The sequence below is a fragment of the Phascolarctos cinereus genome, unplaced genomic scaffold (genome assembly GCF_003287225.1).
Source record: "Phascolarctos cinereus isolate Bilbo 61053 unplaced genomic scaffold, phaCin_HiC Scaffold_4;HRSCAF=312, whole genome shotgun sequence".
NCBI classification, from domain to species: Eukaryota; Metazoa; Chordata; class Mammalia; order Diprotodontia; family Phascolarctidae; genus Phascolarctos; species Phascolarctos cinereus.
Window position 1 is genome coordinate 367,587,719 of NW_027555847.1, and position 25,173 is coordinate 367,612,891.

General features: G+C 38.7%; 1 pseudogene; it reads right to left on the reverse strand.

Annotated features, from left to right (window-relative positions):
• Positions 1-5,749: 5,749 nt before the first annotated feature.
• On the reverse strand, positions 5,750-6,777 carry LOC110213865 (aurora kinase A- and ninein-interacting protein-like; annotated as a pseudogene).
• Between the last annotated feature and the right edge of the window lie 18,396 nt (positions 6,778-25,173).

Below are 25,173 nucleotides of genomic sequence, written 5' to 3' on the forward strand. Positions count from 1 at the left end.
GCCTACCCATGAGCAATTATTATTTTTCCAATTGTTCAGATGAGACTTTATCTGTTTGAAAAGTGTTTTGTAATTGTATTCATAGAGTTTCTGGGTTTGTCTCAGCAGGCAGACTCCCTGGTATTTTATATTGTCTACAATTATTTTAAGTGGAATTTCTCTTTTTTATCTCTTGCTTCTGGGCTTTGTTGGTAATATATATAGAAATGCTGATGATTTATGTGTATTTATTTTATATCCTGCAATTTTGCTACAATTGTGAATTATTTCAAGTAGTTTTTTTAGTTGATTCTCTAGGATTTTCTAAGTATACCATCATATCATCTAAAAAGAGTGAGAGTTTTGTTTCCTCATTGCCTATTCTAATTCCTTCAATTTCTTTTTCTTCTGATTGTTAAAGCTAACATTTCTAGTATGACATTGAATAACAGTGGTGATAATGGGAATCCTTGTTTCACCCTTGATCTTATTGAGAAAGCATCTAGCTTATCCCCATCACAGATAATGCATGCTGATGATTTTAGATAGATATTACTTATCATTTTAAGGAAAGCTCCATTTATTCCTATGCTCTCTAGTGTTTTTAATAGGAATGGGTACTGTATTTTGTTACAAGCTTTTTCTGCATGTATTGAGATAATCAGAAGATTTCTTTTAATTTTGTTATTTATATGGTCAATTATTCTGATAGTTTTCCTAATATTGAACCAGCCCTGCATTCCTGGTATAAATCCCCTCTGGTCATAGTGTATGATCCTTGTGATATATTGTTTTGATCTCCTTGCTAGCATTTAATTTTAAAATTTTGCATCAATATTCATTAGGGAAATTGATCTATAATTTTCTTTCTCTGGTTTGCTTCTTCCTGGTTGAAGTATCAGCACGATACTTGTGTCATAAAAGGAATTAGATAGGACTCCTTCTTTGCCCATTTGCCCAAACAGTTATATAGTATTCAAATTAATTATTCCTTAAATGTTTGGTAGAATTCATTTGTAAATCCATCTGGCCCTGGGGATGTTTTTAGGGAGTTCATTGATGGCTTATTCAATTTCTTTTTCTAAGGTTGGGTTACATAAGTATTCTATTTCCTCTTCTGTTTATCTGGTCAATTTATATTTTCATAAATATCCATTTCGCTTAGATTGTCAGATTTATTGGCATACAATAGCTCCTAATTATTGCTTTAATTTCTTCTTCAATGATGGTAAGCTCCCCCTTTTCATTTTTGATATTAATAATTTAGTTTTATTCTTTCTTTTTAAAGAACAACTTAATTATTGGTTTATCTATTTTATTGCTTTTTCATAAAACCAACTCTTAGTTATATTTGTTAATTCAGTGGTTTTTCTAATTTTAATTTTGTTGATCTCTCCTTTGATTTTCAGGATTTCCAACTTGTGTTTAATTGGAGATTTTAATTTTGTTTTTTTTCTAGCTTTTTTAGTTGCATGTCCAATTAATTGATCTGTTTTTCTCTGTTTTGTTGATGTAAGCATTTAGAGACATAAACTTTCCTCTAAGTACTGCTTTGGCTGCATCCCATAAATTTTGATGTGTTGTCTCATTATTGTCATTCTCTTTGATGGAATTATAGATTGTTTCTATGATTTGTTGTTTGATGCATTCATTCTTTAGGATCAAATTATTTAGTTTCCAAACAATTTTAATCTATCTTTCCATAGCCCTTTAATGTAATTTTATTGCATCATGATCTGAAAAGAATGCACTTAATATTTCTGCCTTTCTGCATTTGATTATGGGGTTTCAATGCCTTAATACATATTCAATTTTTGTGTATGTGCCAGATACCACCTGAAAAAAGTTGTATTTTTTTCTATACCTACTCAATTTTCTCCAGAGATCTATCATATCTTTTTTTTTGGGGGGGGGGCCTAGGCAATGGGGTCAAGTGACTTGCCCAGGGTCACACAGCTCGTAAGTGTCAGGTGTCTAAGGCCATATTTGAACTCCTGACTCCAGGGCCAGTGCTCTATCCACTGCGCCACCTAGCTGCCCCCCTTTTCCTTTTTTTTCATATCTAACTTTTCTAAAATTCTATTCACCTCCTTAATTTCTTCCTTGTTTACTTTGTTTATGTAGATTTATATAGTTCTGAGAGGGGAAAGTTGAGGTCCCCTAGTAATATAATTTTACTCGCTATCTCCTCTTGGAACTCATTTAACTTCTCCTTTAGAAATTTGAATGCTATGCCATTTGGTGCATACATGGTTAGTACTGATATTACTTCACTGTCTATGATACCTTTTATTAAGATGTAGTTTCGTTCTTTGTCTCTTTTAATAAGATCTGTTTTTCCTTTTGCTTTGTCTGAGATCATGATTGCTATCCCTGCTTAATTTTTTTTACTGCAACAAAAGTAATAGATTTCTGCTCTAGCCCTTTACTTTTGCTCTGTGTGTGTCTCTTTACTTAAAATATGCTTCTTATAAACAACATATTGTAGGATTCTGGTTTTAATTCACTCTGCTATCTACTTCTGTTTTATGGTAGAGTTCATCCCAATCTTATTCATAGTTACGATTATTGACTTTGTATTTCCCTTTATCCTATTTTTCCCCTTTTTATACTTTTTCTTTCTCCTTTCACCCTGCCCCTCCTCACCAATGTTTTTCTCCTGCCCATTGCCTCCCTCAGTCTATTCCCTTTTCTATTACTCTACCTTTTTTTTTGCCACCTTCCCCTCTTACTTCCCTATAGGATAAGATGGATTTCTATATCCAATCAAGTGTATACATTTTTCCCTCTTTGAGGCAAGTCCAATGAGAGTAAGGTTCAAACAATGCTCATCTTCCCCTTCTTTCTCTCTACTGTAATAGATCTTTTGTGCCTCTTCATGTGATATAATCTACCCCATTCTGCCTCTCCTTTCCCTCTTCTCCCAGTGCAATCCTCTTTTTCACTCCTTAATTTCTTTACATTATCCCATCAAAGTCTAACTGCTATAACAGACATACAGTTTTTAAGAGTTACAAGTATTGGGGCAGCTAGGTGGCACAGTGGATAGTGTGCCAGACCTGAATTCAGGAGGATCTGAGTTCAAATCTGATCTCAGACACATAACACTTACTAGCTGTGTGACCCTAGGCAAGTTACTTAACCCCATTGCTTAGCCAAAAAAGAAAAAAAGACAAAAAAAGAGTTACAAGCATCATCTTCCCATGTAGAAATGTAAACAGTTTAATCTTATTGATAAACTTATGATGTTTTTTTTTTCTTTCTTGTTTACCTTATGATTCTTGAATTTGAAAATCAAAATTTCTGTTCAGGTTTTCATCAGGAATGTTTAAAAATCCCCTATTTCATTGAATGTCCAATTTTTTCTCTGAAAGATTATGCTCAATTTTGCTGGGTAGTTGATTCTTGGTTGTGATCCAAGCTCCTTTGCCTTCTGGAATATCATATTTCAAGCCCTCTGATCCTTTAATGTAGAAACCATTAAATACTGTGTAATTCTAACTATTACTCCTCAATACTTGAGGAGATATATCTCACTCCTTGCAGTATTTTCTCCTTGACCTAAGAATTCAAGAATTTGGCTATAATGTTCCTGGGGGTTTTCATTTTGGGATCTCATTCAGGAGGTGATTGGTGGATTCTTTCAATTAGCATTTTACCTTCTGGTTCTAGGATATCAGAGCAGTTTTCCTTGATAATTTCTTGAAAGATGCTGTCCAGGCTCTTCTTTTTTTTTTTTATCATGGCTTTCAGATAGTCCAATAATTCCTTTTTTTCATTTTTAAAAAAATTTATTACAGATTTAACATTCAACAAACAATATGGAATTGAATAGCAAAGTAAACCATAAAACCATAACTGTACATTTTTTAAAAACAAACTTTCCAAAATAATTTGCTTTCTCCTTCTGATCTTTGTTCTTAAAGGTTTGTTGTCTTTGTGCAAACTGCACATTTACAGACCAGCATGGAATTGGAACAGAGAAGAGATTACAGTTCTATGTCATACAAGTCTGAAACATACTACTTTTCTAAAGAGACTTTGTACTTGGGACCTGAACCACATTCCCACTCCACAAATCTGATATCATTAAGTATTGTGGCTAAGAGATTCTCATTATAATCTTGCATAGCTGCAAACTGTGTGACTATTGGACAAATCACTACATCTCTATCTCAACCTCCTCTCAACACATGCCCTAATAATTTGCCTCACAAAATTGTTGGGTATGTGCACATTTCCGAAACCCAGCACTTCCTATGGGGCTGCCATAGTCCCCAGCAGTTCAAAGTTCTTAAGTTGTTTTGGTTTAGCCTACAATTACTTTATCTTGTATGTCTCTAATCCCAGAAATTGGTTTATCAAAAACAAATTATAAGAAATAATCATGGACCACACTTTCCACCTGAGTTTCAACTGATCCTCAAAGCCCTAAACTAGTTCTCACCCCAGGATAAAATTAACACAAAGTTCTTATGCCCAAAGGTCTACAAAAATGTGCATACCCTTTAATCCAGCAATAGCACTTCAGGGCTATATCCAAAAGAGATCAAACAAATGGGAAAAGGACGCACATGTACAAAAATATTCATAGCAGCTCTTTTTGTGGTGGCAAAGAATTGGAAATTGAGAGGATGCCCATCAATTGGGGAATGGCTGAACAAGTTGTGGTTTATGAATGTAATGGAATACTATTGTGCTATAAGAAATGATGAACAGGCTGACTTCAGAAAAACCTGGAAAGACTTATATGGTCTGATGCTGAGTAAAGTGAGCAGAACCAAGAGGACTCTGTACACAATAACAGCCACATTATGCAATGACTAATATTGTTAAACTGAACCCTTCTCAGCATTACAAGGATCTAAGACATCTCCAGAGGCCTCAGGATGGAAAATGCTATCCACATCCAGAGAAAGAACTATGGAAGTCGAATTCCTATCATTTATTTTTACCTTCTGTTGAGTTTTGTTTCATCTTTCTGATGGTTCCTCCTATTGGTTTTAATTTTTACTTACAACTGCACTAATGTGAAAATGTTTCACGGGTATGTAAATGTAAAGCCTATATCAGATTGTGCACTGCCTTGGGGAGGGTGGGGGGGAAGAAGGGGGAGAAAAATTTTCAACTCAAAAGCATATGGAAGTGATTGTTGATAAATCAAAATAAATTAATAAAATTTTTAAAAAATTTAATACAAAGTTTTAAAGAGCAAGGCTTCTGGTCTATGCATGAGGGACATACTGATGGAATTACATCCAGGTGAAATCAAATTGTAACCAAGCTAGAAGTTTGACACAAAGCACTTGAAAGGTCTAAGTCAAACCTTGCAGGTTTTGATCACTCCACAGACTTCTTTGAAAGGAAATGACATATAGGCATACACTGAAAAATAACACCAATGATAGGCCACATTCAGTTTTAATATTAGCTAGATTTAGAAGAAGATTCAGCCTATATTCAAATCAATATGGTAGTTCTCTTCAAAGAAGAGCTAAGAGACCAATAATTATCTTAGAAAGGGTGCCTGCCAACCTGTCTCTTTCAAAACACTCCTTCAACAAATGAAAGTGCTTGTTTTATTTACAGTCACAATGAAAAAGCTCATAAATTAAAGTAAAGCTAAACACTGCCTTCATTTGGCACTGCCTCCATTCTCTCAAATCCAGAACTAGGGCCCATATTGAGAACACCACCTACCCTCACCAAATGACTATACAACACCAGGCTAGTACGGTGTTTTTCTGTCATCTGTCACCAAAACAGAAGTTCAAAAGCAGTGCTTGATAACTCAGTTACCTTGAGAGTCCAGGGTAAAGAACGTATCAGGCTGGGAATTTAACTGAGAGGTGCCCAGGACAGACCTACCCTAGCACTGAACCTGAGAACTGAGGGATGTATGCAGGGGCTTTCTTGGAAGGTTGGCTATATCTTGTAGAGGAGTTCGAGGAGGGTGAGCAATGATCCTCTGGCCCTAGGTCTGGGTCATACCTCTCACTATCCCAAAAAAAGGCCTGACTGGAACAGGGTCTTTGTTCTACTAACTCTGTGTCTCCTCCCCTCCAGGGCTGCTCCCTGTTTTCTCACTTCCCTGCTTTGCCTTCTTGGTGGCCTTGGGGAAGGACAGAGAACGGTTTGTTTTCTTTGGAAAATACTGTCTTTTCCAATTCTGCCCTGTCCACTAGGTACTTGGTCTCTTGCCCTTGTTTATAATGTATTTTCCCACTGTCTCTTCCCTGGCTGGCAAACCAAAGCCTTTGGAGTTCTGGGTGAAGGCAAAACCCACCTCAGTAGAGCCTACAATGTCCAACTGGGGCAGAGGCAGTTTCTGATCTTGGCTACTGAGCACAGCTGGTCTTGCGTCTCTGTAACAGCCAGATACCTCTTTGGGAGATGGAGTGGAGCAGATGAGCTCCTGAGGTTCCTTAGTCACTGAAGCAGCTGCAGTTTTAGGTCACTGGGCACGCTCATCCCCAGGGAACAATGGAGGAGGATCCAACCATATCACATCTCTTTTCTGTTCCTTCTTTCTCTGACTTGCTGTACCAGGTGAAGGCCTTCCCTGCCCACCATCATTTGCCTTTCCTGATGAAGTGAAAAATGGTGCAGTGAGAATCTGCCTGGTACCCACACACTGAGCTCTTCTTTGAGTAAAACCAACAATAATTTCTCTCTCACCTCGAGCTGGAGGCAGCATTCTGGTGATGGGATTGGATAATTTAGTCTGCACTTTCTGATTCTTCAGAGCCTCCACATCCAGTCACAGGCCTCAGCCTCAGTGGGGCCCCTTTTCCTCATGGTCACCTAGAGCTGGCCATCCTGGCCAGGTCAGGCCTCGTCCCCACATAGACCTTCCCCATGAGGCCGAGACCACAGCCACACAACAACAGCCGTTTGTATCTCACGCTAGCATGGAAGGCGGGCCAATAATTCTTAAATTATCTCTTCTTGATCTAATTTCCTGGTCAGTTGTTTTTCCAATAAGGTATTTTACATTTTCTTCATTTTACTTTTCATTCTTTTGATTTTGTTTGACTGATTCTTGATGTCTCATAGACCCTTTAGCTTCTACTTGCCTAATTTTAATTTTTAATGAATTCTTTTCTTCAAGTTAACTTTTCTACTTTCTTTTCCATTTGGCCAGTTCTACTTTTTAAGTTGTTTTCTTCAGTCAATTTTTTTGTTTCCTTTTCTAAGTTGTTGACTCATTTCTTTGATTCTCTTGCATAATTCTCATTTCTTTTCCCAATTTTTCTTCTACCTTTCTTATTTATTTATTTTTTTGCAAGACAATCAAGGTTAAGTGACTTGCCCAGGATCACACAGCTAATAAGTGTCAAGTGTCTGAGTCCAGATTTGAACTCAGGTCCTCCCGACTCCAGGGCTGATTCTCTAGTTGCTATACCATATAGCTGACCCCTTATTTAATTTTTAAAATCCTTTTTGAGCTCTTCCAGGATGACTTTTAGGGCTTCGTACCAATTCATATTTCTCTTTGAGGCTTAAGATATAGACATTTTGACATTGTTGTCCTCTTTTGAGTTTGTGTTTTCAACCTTCTATGTTGCCATATTAGCCTTCTACGGTCAGAGCTTTTTTTGTTTTTGCTCATTTTACTGCCTATTTAGTAACTCTTAAAGTTGAGCTCTGTTCAGGGGCCACTGTCCCAAGCTTCTTCTGCCAGGGGACAGGGGCTTGGTCATTAACTTGCTTTGGTGGTTTGCCTATTGGTCCAGGAGCTCCAGGGTTGCTGTCTTGCCTGTTGCACAGAGATCATCTGGCCTAGTAGCACCTGTTGCACTAGACCTCAAGGGCTGGTGGCTCACCTGTTAAATCTGGACTAGAAGCCTGCTGAGCCAGATTATTGATCTGTGCCGGGCTAGAAGCCTCCTGCTGACTTGCAAGAATACCACCTATGCTGGGCTCCACTCCCCTTTTACCCAAGTGAGACAGACCTTCCTTCTGAATTATCTTGGGATGGAAAGTTGTTTCACCCCTCCTTTTATGGATGCTATCACTCCAGAATTCATTTTGAGGCTTGATTTAAAGTTATTTTGAGGGAAACCAGGGGAGAGCTCAGACAACTTCCTGGCTTTTCTCTAACATCTTGGCTTCTAAAGGCAATTTTTGAAAAAGAAGGGGAAAAATTCAGTATAATTTATCAATACATAAAAAATTCTGAAATATGTACAATATGCAATGTGTATGGACCTACCACAAAGAGGTGGACAGATCTTCTCATATCTATTCTTTGAAGTCATGCTTGTTCAACATTGGTTTTTCATTTTTTGTAGTTGTCCTTTCCATTTACATTGTTGTATTTATTGTTTATATTATTTTCTTGGCTCTACTTACTTCACTCTGCATCAATTTGTGTAAATGTCTCTAAGCTTCTCTGTATTCATCACATTCATCATATCTTAGAATGTAATAATATCCCATTATATTTGTGTGCCACAATTTGTTTAGCCATCTCCCAACTAATCTATACTATTCCCAATTTTTTACTCTAACATGAGTACTGCTTTAAAAATTTTAACACATGTGGGGAGATTCTTATCAATATCCTTCTTATAGTAAAAATCTAAAATAGAATCTCTGGTTCAAAAGGGAAGAATATTTTAATCAATTTTATTTGCATAATTCCAAATAATTTTTTACGAAATGATTATCCAGATTCACAGCTTCACCAATAATTACTAGTGTACCCATGTTCCCACAACCCCTCTCACAATGATATTCTCATTTTTTCATCTTTGCCAATTTACAGTTTTTTATTATTATTAATGATTTGGAGTACTCTTTCTTGTGTATGGTAATAGTTTGCAATTTTTCCTCAGAGAACTGATAGTTTTTGTTCATACATAATAATTGTTTATGTATCTTGGATACCAAACCCCTCATCAGAAAAAATTTCCCATTTCATCCCTTCCCTTCTTATCTTAGATGCTTTAATTTTGTTTGTGCAGAAGCTTTTCAGTTTCATATAATCAAAAGTTATCTGTATTATATTTTATAATTGCCTCTGTCCCTTTTTGTTTGACTACATCCATATCTGTGAGAGATTCATGATCTACTTCTCTTCTAATATTTTTATACCCCAATTATTAATATTGTTTATCCATCTAGAATACATCATAGAATATGTTGTAAGGTATTGGCCTAAGTCAAATTTCTGCCAAACTTATTTCTGGGTTTGCCAGCAAGCAAATTCAGAGTTATTTTCTAAATAATTCATGTTTTCTGGTTTATCTAATCCTAAATTCCATTGCTTCTGGTTCCCTTTGGTTAGTCTGTTTCATTGATCTACCACTTTGTTTTTACATCAACACTGTATGGTTTTGATGACTTCTGCTTTAAGATACAGTTTGAGGTTTAAAAGTGCTATTCCACTTTCATCCTTACATCTTTTCATTATTTCCCTTAATATTCTTGATCTTTTTTCTGAATAAGTATTATTTTATCTAATTCTGTAAAGTATCCCTTTGATAATTTGATTGAAATAGTGTTAAAACTATATTCACTTTGGTAGTATTATTTTTATTATATTGGCACAGCCTATTTCTCTAAGGAGCATTTGATAATTTAATTTATACAAGTATTTTGAGTTTTGCAGATTATCACCAGATATTTTGCATATTTTATAGTTCTTTGGAGTGGGTTTTCCCTTTCTCTTATTACATCTTGGATTTAATTATTATAATATTGAAATTCTGTTGAGTTTTTAGGGTTTATTCGTAGCCTGCAATTTTGCTAAAACTTCTCCTTATCTCAATTAGTACCTTTGCTGATTCCCTAGGTTTCTAAGTAAGCCAAAATATCATTAGCAAATAGGGATAGTTTTATTTCCTTTTTATATATTTTATGTCTTTAATTTCTTTTTCTTGCCTTATTGTTATTATTAGTATTTCTAGACTTTACTCTATAATAATGGGGAGAGTGGACACCCTTGCTTTACTTCGATATTTATTGGGAAAGGTTCTAGTGAACAATACAACAAACATTTATTAAATGCCTTCTATGTGCCAGGCATATGTTAGATGTTGAGGGTAAAAGTAAACATTTTAATTAAGTTAAATAAGTGAATTAAAAGAAATGCAGTCTCTATCCTCAAGTGTTGTTTTTTCTTTGTTTTTGAAGACCAATGACATCTTGAAGGTGATGTCTTAACTTGCCCATGAATTGGATTTAAGTGAGGCAAAGCTGTGCAAAGTCATCAGCCTCACTTTCTCCTCCAGAGTCATAGAAGTCCAGTGGCAAGACTAAAGTTAAAATGACTGGAGATGGTCCTGTCCAAGGATGCAGTGAATGACTTCAGCCTTTCTAAATTATTATTTTTCCCAGGTCTGAATTTGTAGGAGGCAGTGCCCATTCAATGACCGAGGGCTAGGTTGTTGTTGTTATTGTTGTTATTGTTGTTGTTGTTTGTCCTTAGTTCTTGAGTACCTTGACATCAAGAAGGTGATGTCATGACTTGCAATCGCTGGGTAACAATTGAGACAAAAGACAGCCTAATTTACCATCACAAAATAATCAGTCTGGGAGGAGAAGCCTCTCTGAGTTTCTGGCCTGAACAGAAAACAATTGCTATTTACACTTATTCTAAGATATCAAAATTAGACAATGAGCCACAGAGTCTGAGGGTTATTATTGGCCATTCAATGAAAGCTAGAGTGATTTGGATTTAAAGGTATAGTCTAGCCTGGATTCAGGAAGATCTGGACTCAAATCCAGCCACTGACACTGACTCCAGGCAAATCATGAAGATGAAATTATCCTGATTAAAAATCAGTATCTATTATCCTGTAATTAGTCTAGGATTTCAGTGTTAAGCACATAGAAGAGCAGGAATTTTTAACCTAGAGTTCCAGATCTTGATTCAACATAATTGGTTTGCCTTGTAATCCTATTTTATTTTATGCATTTAAAAATATTATTCTGTGAAGGAGTCTAATAGGATTCACTAGACAGTCTTCCCCATTACTGTGAGCTCCTTGAAAGCAAGGATCAGGGTTTTATTTTATTTTTTGTCTTTCTTTGTATCCCCAGCACTCATCACAGTACTTGAAATAGTAGATACTTAATAAAAGCTTGTTGATTTGACTTGACAACATAAAAAAGGTAAAGAAACGCTAGAGGCTCTTGATAGAGTGATACAAATACTTCAATATTTCAGAAACCACTAATTTCATTAGTATTGATATTCTATCCATTATGCAGATTGTATTGGCTATGGCTTAGTAGAGGGTCTTGGAGAGTTGCTGGAACCATACAGTGTCTTGAGATCAATCCAGGGATTAGACTCTCTGGATTTAGGCTAGTTTCAGATAGCAGGCATATGGTCCATCATGATCACTTAAAGCCTTCTTCAGCTTGGTAAGACCTGCCAAAAATTTTGTTCTGTTGGGACTGCCTTTGAAATCATAGAGTGATTTCCATGTTGCCATTAGACCTGTGATGATGATTCCAGTTATGACAGTTTCTGTTGTTGTTTTAATGGGGATCTTAGTGATGGCTGAAAATAAGCTTTTGTGTTATTGATGTTAATGGATACAAGCATAGAAGTACTGGTGAATAACACAGCTTCAGTAATCAATATTTATATGGTGACATATTCCACTGTTATGACAGTTTGTAGTGGTCATAAATAGATCTATCAGTAATAGCTTTGGGTATAGTGTCAAGAAGAGGAAATATGGATGGTCATAGCTCATTATTAATGGCTTATTTTATAACAAGGTTAGCTCCTATGATGGTGATATCTATAAGAAAAGTAACAGTGGCAGAGATGTTGGTGACCATAAAGGTAGGGAAATAGTTTTATATATTGGTAATTAGTGAAGAGGTCATTAGTGAAGAAAAGTAGCAATGATAATAGAAGTTATTATATTAAGGATGCTACATAAAAATATGTTATGAATTTATTTGTGACTATGGCAGCTATGAGAGTTTTTTTGATGGAATAAGGAACATTGTGATGGTGGTGATAGCTGTTATGGGATCTTCTGAAGTAGAGAGAAGAGCAGTGGCTGTGGTGTCCACACAGGTAGACTACAGAACAGTGTGTGTGTGGGTTAGTATTGCAATAATTTGAGAGGGGGTATCAGGATCAGATGTTGCAATGGTGGAAGCTGATGTGATGGCCAGTGAGAAAGATTAAAGTGCAGTGGTTGAAATGGTAATGGCTGTTGTGCTTGCCTCAGGCATACTCTCAGGAGAAGTGGTTGGGATGGTGGTAGCTGTTCTGGTGGCCTCTGAAGTAGTTTCAGAAATAGTAGTTGTGGTGTTGGTGGCTGTTCTGGTTAAATCAGAAGTGGTATCAGCAGCAGTGGTAATGACAGTTGTGGTAGCATCTGAGGTGGACTCAGGAGAAGTGGTTGGGATAGTGGTGGCCTCTCAAGTGGTCTCAGAAACAGTCGTTGTGGTGGTGGTACCTGTTGTGGCCTCAGAGGTAGTATTAGGAGAAGTGATAATGAGAGTGGTGGTGTTCTCTGAAGTGGTTGGGATGGTGGTGGCTATTGTGGTGGCCTCTGAAGTGGTCTCAGAAATAGTAGCTGTGGTGGTGGTAGCTGTTGTGGCCTCAGAAGTGGTATCAGCAATAGTGGTAATGACAGTGGTGGTGGCCTCAGAAGTGGTCTCAGGAACAGTAGCTGTGATAGTGGTGGCTGTTGTGGTTTCCTCAGAGGTGGTATCAGAAGCAATGGTAATGACAGTTGTGGTGGCCTCTGAGGTGGTCTCTGGAGAAGTGTTTGGGATAGTAGTAGCTATTGTGGTGGCCTCTGAAGTGGTCTCAGAAATACTAGTGGTGGTGGTAGCTGAAGTGGTCTCAGAAGTGGTAATAACAGTTGTGGTGGCCTCTGAAGTGGTCTCAGAAGAAGTAGTTGGGATGGTGGTGGCTATTGTGGTAGCCTCTGAAGTGGTCTCAGAAATAGTGGTTGTGGTGGTGGTAGCTGTTGTGGCCTCAGAAGTGGTATCAGCAATAGTGGTAATGACAGTTGTGGTGGCCTCTGAAGTGGTCTCAGGAACAGTAGCTGTGATAGTGGTGGCTGTTGTGGTTTCCTCAGAGGTGGTATCAGAAGCAATGGTAATGACAGTTGTGGTGGCCTCTGAGGTGGTCTCTGGAGAAGTGTTTGGGATAGTAGTAGCTATTGTGGTGGCCTCTGAAGTGGTCTCAGAAATACTAGTGGTGGTGGTAGCTGAAGTGGTCTCAGAAGTGGTAATGACAGTTGTGGTGGCATCTGAGGTGGTCTCAGGAGAACTAGTTGGGTTGGTGGTGGCTGTTGTGCCCTCAGAAGTGGTTTCAGCAACAGTGGTAATGACAGTTGTGGTCGCCTCTAAAGTAGTCTCAGGAACAGTAGTTGTGATAGTGGCAGCTGTGGTGGTTGCCTCAGAGGTGGTATCAGCAGCAGTGGTAATGACAGTTGTGGTGGCATCTGAGGCGGTATCAGGAGAAGCGGTTGACATGGTGGTGCCTCTTGTGGTGGCATCTGAAGTAGTCTCAGAAACAAGAGTTGTGATGGTTGTAGCTGTTGTGGTGGCCCCTGAGGTGGTCTCAGGAATGGTAGTTGAGATGGCAGTAGCTGTTGTGGTTGCCCCAGAGGTGGTATCAGCAACAGTGGTTGTGGTGATGGTAGATATTGTGGTTGCCTCTGATGTGGTCTCAGGAACTGTAGTTGTCATGGTAGTGGCTCTTGTGGTTGCCTCAGAGGTGCTCTCAGGAGCAGTAGTTGTGGTGGTGGTAGCTGTGGTGGCGGCATCTGAGGTGGTCTCAGAAGCAGTTGTAGTGGTTGTGGCTGTTTTGGTGGCCTCTGAGGTAATATCTGTGGCAGTGGTAGCAGCTCCCCCTGTTGTTGCAGTCTGTTTAGTTGTTGTGACAGTTGTGGTGCTTTGTGAGAATTGAATAATAATTTCAGGATTTTTAGTGTTGTTACTCCTCACCAGACTCAGTATCAACACTCCAATTGTTGTTGTAATTACACAGGCCAAAAGACATGCCAAAAATATTTTTAACAGTGACCAGTGATTTTCTCTTCCCTGAAAAGAATGAAAATAAATTGATTAACCTAGAGGGAGATCTGTAGTAGAGGTCCCCAGGGCCTTGTAATGTGCTGTCAAATGTGTTTTCCTAAGCATAGATGTGACCATGTCACTCCTCTACTCAATAAACCCTGTTACTCCTTATTGCCTCTAAGATATTAACTATCTAGCTGTTAAATCTCTTTACAATCCTGCTTCAACTTATCTTTCAAACCTCAGTGTACATAGTTCACCTTTCCTCACTCTGCAACCTAGCCAAGCTAGCCTTCCCTTTGCTCCTCATACACAAAACTCCATCTCCCATCAGCCTTTCCATTAGCTGTCCCCAGTGTCTGAAATGCACTGCCTTCTCACTTCCCAATCCTAGAATCTCTCTCTTCCTATGAGATGCAGCTCAAGCCCCACCCATGAAACCTTTCCTGACCCTCTGAACTTCTAGCTCCTCATTCTCACACTGCCTTGTACTTAACCACTTGCAAGTGCCCTCTGTAAGTTCATATTTCTCTTGCGTTCTCTTGCCTCCCTTGTTAACACTTAAGATCCCCGAAGAGATATTGTTTCATTGCTTATATTTGCATTCCCATCACCTAACATAGTGCCTGACACATAATAGGTACTTAACAAATGTGTGTTGAATTGAACTGAACTGAATATCCATGGGCTATAAGGAGACATGACGTATGACATTGCAGAAATGTCAAACATAACTACAGGCTTAATATGGACTACAACACTCCTAACTTTGACCTGAACCAGATTAAAATTTAGTTCCTAGCTAGGTGGTGCAATGGATAAAGTGCCAAAAATCTGGCCTCAGATACTTTCTGGGCAAGTCACTTAACCCTGTTTGCCTCACTTTCCTCATCTCTAAAATGAGCTGGAGAAGAAAATGGCAAACCACTCCAGTATCTTTGCCAAGAAAACCCCAAATGGGAGCAGGAAGAGTCAGACGTGACTGAAAACAACTGAACACTAACAAACTGATTTTAATATGTTTATTTATTAATAAAAAAAGAAATATATAAACATGTGTTGTTTTCTAGGTTAGTTATGTGGCTCACAGAGATCCTTATGTATGTTTTAGTGGTCCTCATTTCTGAGTTTGACACCATTGCTGTAGTGAGTAAAGAGCTGCTCCTGAAGCCAGGAAGTGTTTGTGTATGTGGTGGGGGGAGGACCAGGAAGGAGGAAAGAGAACACTTATTTATTAAGTACCTACTATGTGCCTATGTACTACGGGCCAGGCACTGCTGTAAGTGCTTTACAAATATTATCTTATTTGATCTTCACAACAACCCTGGGAGCTAGGTACTATTATTATCCTCATTTTACAGTTGAGAAAACTAAGGCAGACAGAAATTAAGTGACTTGCCCAGGGTCATACAGCTGGTAAGCATCTGAGGCTGGATTTGAGTGCAGGAGCCAGATATGAAACACTGTCACTGGGCAAACTTGCTACCACTAATTTTTTTTGGAAGAGGCATTTCTAAGTTACTTGGTGCCTCAAAGTATCATGGAAGTGATTCTGAATCCTTGAGATTCTACTACCAGAATGCAACTTCTGTTGTATCCCACTAAGTTAGAAGGGCTTAGATCTGATCACTAACATGACTGCTCAGGTCTGATGACGGACATGCCTGTTCTCTGAGGTTAAGTGTGGTGAAGCTGAGGCTGATCACCAGGTTGGACACCAGATGATTAGTTTTTCTGTCACAGCAACTCAGTAAGATGTCCTGTACACATTTCAAACTCAATATATCCGAAGCACTACTTATCTTTCCCCAAAAACTTTCTCAGCTCTCATACTTTCCTATTACTATCCAGGATATCATCCTATGCCAAGTCAACTGTTCTAGCAACCTTAAGGTCATTCTCGACTCCCCATTGGAACTCACCCCAGTTATCCTACGTATTGCCGTTTCTACATCACAGCGTCCCTTACACACATCCCCATCTCTCCTCACAAAGTTGTCATGCTGGTTAAGGCCCTCATCACCTCACACTTGAACTTACGCATCCTAACACCCTGCCAGCTGGTTGGTCTTCCTGCCTCCAGTCTTTCCCCATTCCAATCTGTCCTCTACTCAGCTGCCGAGGTAATTGTCCAAAAATACAGATTTACCACATCACCTCCACCCACTTCTTTACTGAGCAGGCTCTAGTGACTCCCTATTGCCTTCAGGATCAAACATTAAATCCTCTGTTGTTCTTTTAAAGCCCTTCACAACCTGGCCCCTCCCAACCTGTTCTTTTTATTCTTCATTCCTCTTCATATTCTCTACAACTCAGTGATACTTTGTTGTTGTTGAATTGTTTCAGCCATGTCCAACTCTTCATAACACCACTTGGAGTTTTCTTGGCAAAGATAGGGGGTTGTCATTTCCTTCTCCAGCTCACTTTACAGATGAGGAAACTGAGGCAAGCAGGGTTAAGTGACTTTGTCCAGGTTCACACAGCTAGTAAGTGTACCAGGCCAGACATGTGGCCTTAAGGTCACAGGTTTCCCGCCCCTCTATTCAATGTGCCACCTAGCTGTGCCAACCTTTGACACTGATTTTGATATTCCTCAAAGACAACACTCTTATCTCCTCACTCCAAACCTTTTTATTAGCTATTCCCCATACTAGAATGCTCTCCCTCTTCACCTCTACCTCCTGACTTCCCTGGCTTCCTTCAAGACCCAGCTCAAACTGTACCTTTGGCAAGACGCCTTTCCTCGGCCTCCTCTTCCAACCAACCCCACCACCCCACTGCTAGTGCCCTCCCTCTAAGATTACCTCTTATATTCACTATATACATCTTATATATAAATACTTTTTTTCATCTTTCTCTCCCCCTTTAGAACGTGAGCTCCTTGATGACAGGATCTATGTTTTTTTGCCTTTCTTTGTAAATGCAATGTTTAGCACAGGGTCTGGCACACAGAAGCCACACTGAAGAAATCATGGTTCCTAGAAGTGTTGAGAAGCCAAAGCCTTCCTAGAGGAGATGGCCAGGACAATGAGGGAATCAGATCATGCCATACAAAGGCTAATTGAGTTATTTAGTTTGGAGAAGAGAAGTTGCCTTCAGGGCTCTGAAGGGCTTTTATGTGGGAGAGGGATGAAACATGCCACTCAGTCCCCCGACGTTAGAACTTGGATCAGTGGTTAGAAGGTGCAGAGGAAAAAGTTCCCCACACTTTTAGGAGAGGCCTTCATGGCCATTTGTCAAGGATACAGTAGGAAGGATTCCTGCTCATATAGAGTCAAAGGTCTAGGTTTGAAAGGGAACTCAGAGGACAGCTGTCAAACCACTGCCTTCATACAGATTGAACCTGAGGGTAAGAGAGGATGAGGACTTGTCCAAAGCTATGCAGGTACCAAGTGCCAGTGCCAGGATAAGAACTCAGGTCTTAGAGCTATACGTTTAGCCTTCCTTCCTCTGTACCACACTGGGCTAAATGACCTCTGAACTTCCTTTTCTATAATTATGGGATTTTTCTCATCATCGCAGAAGTAGTGGGATGGTGTAAGATGCCCCTTTAGGACACACATGTAGTACCCTAGCTTAGCACTTAGCACAGTGTCTGTCACATAGTAGGTTCTTAATAAATGCCAGTTGACTGACAGACTCTAGCCTTCACTGAAGCTAACCACAAAGGCTCTTGTGACTACTGAGGCTACTAGGCAGAGCTTTTGTTGGGTGGGATTGCTGGGGACTAGGGGTGTACTAGAAGGACAAAATTAATGTTGAGGAGTTTCATGTCCGATTACTACTCCTCAGTTTATTCTGATATAAAAAGCCTGGGCTAGTTGGCAAAATAGAAGGGTGGCTAGATGGCACAGCACTGACCCTAGAGTTAGGAAGACCTGAGCTCAAATCCAGCCTCAGACACTTTATTAGCTGTGTGACCCTGGACAAGTCACTTAACTCTGTTTACCTCAGTTTCCTCATCTGTAAAATGAACTGGAGAATTAAATGGCTGACCACTCTAGTATCTTTGCCAAGAAAACCCCAAATGGGATCACAAAGAGTCAGACACAACAATAACAATAATAGTTGATAAAATATGAATCAAACCCCTGAGTGATTTCTCAGATAATATATAGCATCTAGGGGAATGATCAGAAAGAAAAATTATGTCACCAATGCTAGAAACTTGTATGAAACTCAATAATTTATCATGTCTAGAGAATAGGCTTTAGATATGCAGGAAACAGCATAGTGTAGTGGATAGAGCATGGGCCTTTGAGTTAGGATGACCTGGGTTCAAATCCCACTTTAAATACCTACTGACTGTGTGACCACGGGCAAGTCATTAAATCTCTTTGTTCCCCAGGCAATTCTCCAAGACTGTAATTGGGAGAGGATGTGGTTTGACTATATCCTAATGGTGCTTTGACTGTATCAGTGAAATCATAGTCCTGATTTAAATATACACACACACACACACACACACACACACACACACACAAATATATATTTAAATTCAAATTTTAAAAAAATTTAAATAAAAAATTATTATATACCTGTCATCAAAGATAGAACAACATGTAGCTTCTTTACTAGGGCTTCTGGCTTTTCCATAGTAGCAGCTTCTTACAAGACTGTAGAAAACCATGGGAAATCAAGGAATCCATAGGAACATGTGTTTTCCAGCTAGTACTGAATGAGAGCAAGCTTTGAATAGTTTGCAAGTCATCTTGGAGATGGAGGCACTCAAGAGGTCTTATTGATTGATTTATTCCACAAAATTCAGCAACTCGAGAAACATTTATTCAATGTTGACTGCATGCTACCATAAGCTAGGTATTGACAGTGCAGAGAAACATCTTCTGCCCTCAAAGAGCTTACATCTACTGGGAGGTTACAATGTATACACAAGTAAGTAAATAGAATGTATATACAAACTAGTATGGAGCAACTTTGAGAGAGTGAGCGCTAAACCTTTGGGGAGGATTAAAGAAGGCAGAACTCCTCAGTTGTGCTTTGAAGGAAGTTAAGGAATCTATGAGGCAGCAGTGAGGAAAGGAATGCACTACCCTCAAAAAGAAAGAGGCGATGAGAGGATGCCCATCAATTGGGGAATGGCTGAGCAAGCTGTGGTATATGAATGTAATGGAATACTATTGTGCTATAAGAAATGATGAACAGGCTGACTTCAGAAAAACCTGGAAAGACTTGTATGGTCTGATGCTAAGTGAAGTGAGCAGAACCAAGAGAACTTTGTACACAATAACAGCCACATTGTGCAATGACTAATATTGATAAACTTAACCCTTCTTAGCAATACAAGGATCTAAGACATCACCAGAGGCCTCATGATGGAAAATGCTATCCACATCCAAAGAAAGAACTGTGGAAGTTGAATCGCTATCACTTATCTTTATCTTCTGTTGAGTTTTGTTTCCTCTTTCTAATGGTTCCTCCTACTGGTTTTAATTTTTACTTACAACTTCACTAATGTGAAAATATGTTTAATAGGAATGTAAATGTATAGCCTATATGAGATTGTGTGCCATCTTGGAGAGGGTGGTGGGGAGGAAGGGGGGAGAAAAATTTTAAACTCAAAAGCATATAGAAGTGATTGTTGATAAATCAAAATAAATTAATAAAATTTAAAGAAAGAGAAAAGTATCTCACGCACAAAAAAAGAAAGAAGCAAGGTGTGTACTATCACAAACAGGGAGCAGACAGCAAGCTGGTTGATGAGAATAAAGTGAATGAGGAGCAGTAATGCAGAACAAGATGGAAAGGGATGTGGTAGCCAGGCGATAAGCATTTTAAATGTCTGTCTGAAGTGTTCCTATTTTATCCTAAAAGCATGGAAAGGAACCATGGCCAATTTAGATTCAAGAAGTGCTGCAAAGGTAACAAAATTCTTGAGCCATTCTCCCTTTAGCCATCATCTTCTCTCAGTGATGGGCAAACTAGGAGGCAAGTTATATTTCTCAAAAATTCAGGGTTAGGAAAGGAGGACTCAAGGAGGGTCAAGCCTAAGAATCCTGCTCACACTAGGAAGAGGCTGGGTCACCCATTCTTATCTACTGAATCTTGGTACAAATTCACACATGCCTTCACTTTTTTTTTTTTGGTGAGGTAATCAGGGTTAAGTGACTTGCCCAGGGTCACATAGCTAGTAAGTGTCAAGTATCTGAGGCCAGATTTGAACTCAGGTCCTCCTGACTCCAAGGCCAGGGCTCTATCCACTACACCACTTAGCTACCCTGATGCCTTCACTTCTTGTGTCAAGATGAGGTAAGTGTGGCCTTTAAATTATTTACTCAAGGATCCTTAGACAGTTATGATCCCAATCACTTGAGGAGGTAGCGTTGCCTAAGACTTTACCTGATGGCATAGCAGTTCTGTAGCTGAGGACGCTGAATGGTCAAGAACTCTTGGGTCGGCACATACAACTGACGGTCCGGGATCTGCATCTTTATGGCCACACCGTAGAGAGTGAAACACACAGGGCGGGCGGCAAGGTGTATAGCCATCGGGATTTGGGAAGGCCTGAAAAGAGAAAACACAAGAGTAGATTCCCAGAGATCTAATAATTCTGGATATATTTATCATGGTGTAGTGGATAGACTTGGAAGCAGTAAGACCTGAGTTCAAATACTACCATAGATTTACTAGCTGTGTATGACCTATGAGCAGACTACATCACCCTTATTCAGCTATAGCTTCTTCATTGGTAAAATGAGAATAATAATAATAGTAGCACTTATTCATTAGCTTGTTTTGAAGATCAAAAGAGAATATATATAAAGTCTTTAAGAACTTTAAAGTACAATACAAATATTCAGGTTTTTTGTTCATTTCTGTTTATTGATTTATTCTTTTTTAAATTTTAATTTTAACTTATGGAATAAAATGAGCACTTAATAAATTAATAAATATCTGTTATTAAGATGATGGTGATGATAATGGTAGCAGTGGTGGTGATAAGCTTGAGTCCTGAAACGAAGATTTTGGCATTACTGTGATAAAAGAGAAAAGAAATCCCTTTTTTAGATTATAATGAGGAAATATCCTTGGATATATGGGGTAATATAATATGTTCTGGAGAGTAATTTAAGAGGAATTTTTAGGATATGTCCAAGAAAGTAGAGTCCAAGGCATAGTAGCTGCCTCAGAGAGCCTTCCTACTACACTCAACAGGCTTAAAAATCTGCCTACAAGAGAAAGGTGGAAGTGGACAGTGAATCTTCCATCATCACCAATATCCAAAGCCATGTTCTATTCATTGCAACCCTGATTCCTGCCTCCTGAGCAGCGGACTACGGACCCATCACCTACCTTTACCTGAAATTCTGGCAATAGAAGGGTTAATGGGCAGAAGCCACTGGACTCCATCCATATCTGGAAAATGTGGTGCTTCCTATAAACACTGCAAATTCAACTCATGCTATTCTGAACAGTTGTATACTGGGCTCATTAAATGTGAGATTTTTCCCCCCTCTAAATATGGAGAAGGATCATGAATAATTAGAAAGCTAGAAACAAAATCAGGACACTCAAAAAAGAGAACTGTGATAGATTTTCCTGATTTTATCCAAGGTAACCAAAAGCTAAAGTCCTGTGCAGGATCATAGGGTCTGAACTGGAATTTCAAAGATCTTCTTGTCAATCCCCTACTTCGAAAAAGGTGAAAGCAAAGAAGTTGCTCAAGTAGTTAGAAATGTGTTGAGTGTTCAGCACCATGTCCTTTCCTCCTGAATGACCCCTACTGAATGACACTCAATCTCAGCAGACATTCTTGTTGGTCTCCCTACAGTACTAATGTTATTATGAGCTTCAGTTCTCTTTAACTTCCTTAAGACTGATAAAATTTAAATTTTTGTTAATCTCATAAAGCAAGTGGGTCAAAGAACAAATCAGAGAAACAATAAATAATTTCATTAAAGAAAATGATAACAATGAGACAATATACTAAAATTTATGGGATGCAGCCAAAGCAGTAGTTAGGGAAAAATTTGTATCTCTAATTGCTTACATCAATAAAATAAAGAAAAAGCAGGTCAATGAATTGGGCATGAAACAAAAAAAAAAACTTCTAAAAGAACAAATTAGAGATCTCCAATTAAACACCAAATTAGAAATCTTGAAAATCAAAAAAGAGATTAATAAAATTGAAGTAAGAAAACCATTGAAGGAATAAATAAAGCTAGAAGCTGGTTTTGCTTTTTAAAAAACAATAAAATAGATAAACCATTGATTAATTTGATTTGAAAAGAGAAAGAAGAAAACCAAATTACTAATATCAAAAATGAAAGGGGTGAATTCACCACCAATGAAGAGGAAATTAAGACACTTGTTAGGAACTATTTTGCCCAATTATACGCCAATAAATTTGACAATCTAAATGAAATGGATGAATATCTACAAAAATATAAATTACCCAGATTAACAGAAGAAGAGATAAAATACTTATGTAACCCAATCTTAGAAAAAGAAATTGAATAAGCCATCAATGAGTTTCCTAAGAAAAAATCCCTAGGACTAGATGGATTCACAAGTGAATTCTACCAAACATTTAAAGAACAGTTAATCCTAAACTATATAAACTATTTGGAAAAAATAGGTGGAGAAGGAGTCCTACTGAATTCCTTTTATGACAGATATGGTGCTGATACCCAAAACAGAAAGAGCCAAAACAGAGAAAGAAAATCATAGATCAATTTTCCTAATGCATATTGGTGCAAAAATTTTAAATAAAATACTAGCAAAGAGATTACAGCAATATATCACAGATATACACTATATGGATTGGATTAGATGGCTGCTAAGGTCTTTCCAACTCTCAGATTCTTTAGTTCTGTGATTCAATTTTCCTTCTTTTAATACTGTCTCCATGCATACACTATGACCAGTTGAAATTTATACCAGGAATGTGCTGGTTCAATATTAGGGAAACTACCCGCATAATTGACCATATCAATAACAAAACCAACGGAAATCATATGGTTCTCTCAATAGATGCAGAAAAAGCCTTTGACAAAATACAGCACCCATTCCTATTAAAAAAAAAACACTAGGGGCAGCTAGGTGGCACAGTGGATAGAGCACCGACCCTGGATTCAGGAGACCTGAGTTCAAATGCAACCTCAGACACATAACACTTACTAGCTGTGTGACCCTGGGCAAGTCACTTAACCCCATTGCCTAACCAAAATAAAACAAAACAAAACAAAACACTAGAGAGCATAGAACTAAATGAAACTTAACTTGAAATGGTAAGTAATATTTATCTAAAACCATCAAGAAGCATTATCTAAATAAAACCATCAACAAACCATCAATGAATGGGGAGAAGCTAGGAGCTTTCCCAGTACAATCAGGGGTGGAGCAATGCTGCCCATTATCACTTCCATTATTTAATATTGTGCCAGAAAGGTTAGCTATAGCAATAAGAAAAGAAAAAGAAATTAAAGAAATTATGAGGCAATGAGGAAATAAAACTATTGCTTTTTGCAGATGATGTGATGTTATGCTTAGAAAATCCTAGAGAATCGACCAGGATTGGGGGCGGAGCCAAGATGGCAGAGTGAAAGCAGTGACTTGCTTGAGCTCTCCTCCAAACCCCTCCAAATACTCATAAAAAATGGCTCTAAACAAATTCTGAAGCAGCAGAACCCACAAAAAGACAGAGTGAAATAAATTTCCAGCCCAAGACAATCTGGACGATTGATCAGAAAGGTGTATCGCACCAGGCTGGGAGCGCAGCGAGGCATGGGTGCGCATTCCTGCAGCCGGCCTCAGAGGACTGAATCGCAGGCTTCCGTGGAGGTTTCCAGACTCCTCAATCCACAAATGCCAAAGACAACTTAGAAGGTCAGTGGGAAAAGTCTATTTCTGTCTGTGCTGAGACAGGAAGGTGGGGTTTCAGCTCCATTCCCCAAAAGCGTGGCCCTGGGGGGGAGGACAGCTGCTTCCCAAGCTTCTGGCCCACAGACTGAGGGGGAATTCAGTGGCTGATCAGAGACAGATCGCAGGGATCTCTTTTCCAGTGCTGAGGCAGGAATCTCTTGCTTTGCCCTGTTTGGATCTGGGTCACAGTTCTGGGCAGCGTGCGGTGAGGAGGAACGCTGGCGTGGTGGAGCTTGGAGTGGCTGTGGAAAGGAACCCTTCCTCACAGTTACAGGACAGAAAGGAATACTTGTGGTCACAGGCCAGGAAAGGAGTAAACACCTCACCCCTTATCATACCACCTTGGAAGAACTGAAAATTTACAGGTCCCTACAAGTATCTCTGAAAACACTACAAACCCCTGAAGCTTGGGACAGTACATTCTCCACATTGGAAGCAGACTCTTACCTTAACAAAGAGTTTAAAACTCAAGTAATTGGCTGGGATCATGAGCAAGCAGCGCAAAAAGAGTCAGACCATAGAATCTTACTTTGGTGAAAAAGAAGATCAAAATATACAACCAGAAGAAGACAACAAAGTCAAAGCTCCTACATCCAAAGCCTCCAAGAAAAATATGAATCAGTCCCAGGCCTTGGAAGAGCTCAAAAGGGATTTTGAGAAGCAAGTAAGGGAAGTAGAGGAAAAACTGAGAGTGATGCAAGAAAATCACAAAAAACAAGTCAACAGCTTGCTAAAGGAGACCCAAAAAAATACTGAAGAAAATAACACCTTAAAAAATAGCCTAACCCAAATGGCAAAAGAGGTCCAAAAAGCCAATGAGGAGAAAATGCCCTAAAAAGCAAAATTGGCCAAATGGAAAAGGAAGTCCAAAAGATTACTGAAGAAAATACTTCCTTAAAAATTAGAATAGAGCAATTGGAAGATAGTGACTTTATGAGAAATCGACACAGTAGAACAAATCCAAAAGAATGAAAAATTAGAAAACAATGTGAAATATCTCATTGGAAAAACAACTGACCTGGAAAATAGATCCAGGAGAGAGAATTTAAAAATTATTGGACTATCTGAAAGCCATGATAAAAAAAGAGCCTAGACATCATCTTTCAAGAAATTATCAAGGAAAACTGCCCTGATATATTAGAACCAGAGGGCAAAATAGAAATTGAAAGAATCCACAGATCTCCTCCTGAAAGAGATCCCCAAAGGAAAACTCCTAGGAATATTGTAGCCAAATTCCAGAGTTCCCAGGTCAAGGAGAAAATATTACAAGCTGCCAGAAGGAAACAGTTCAAGTACTGTGGA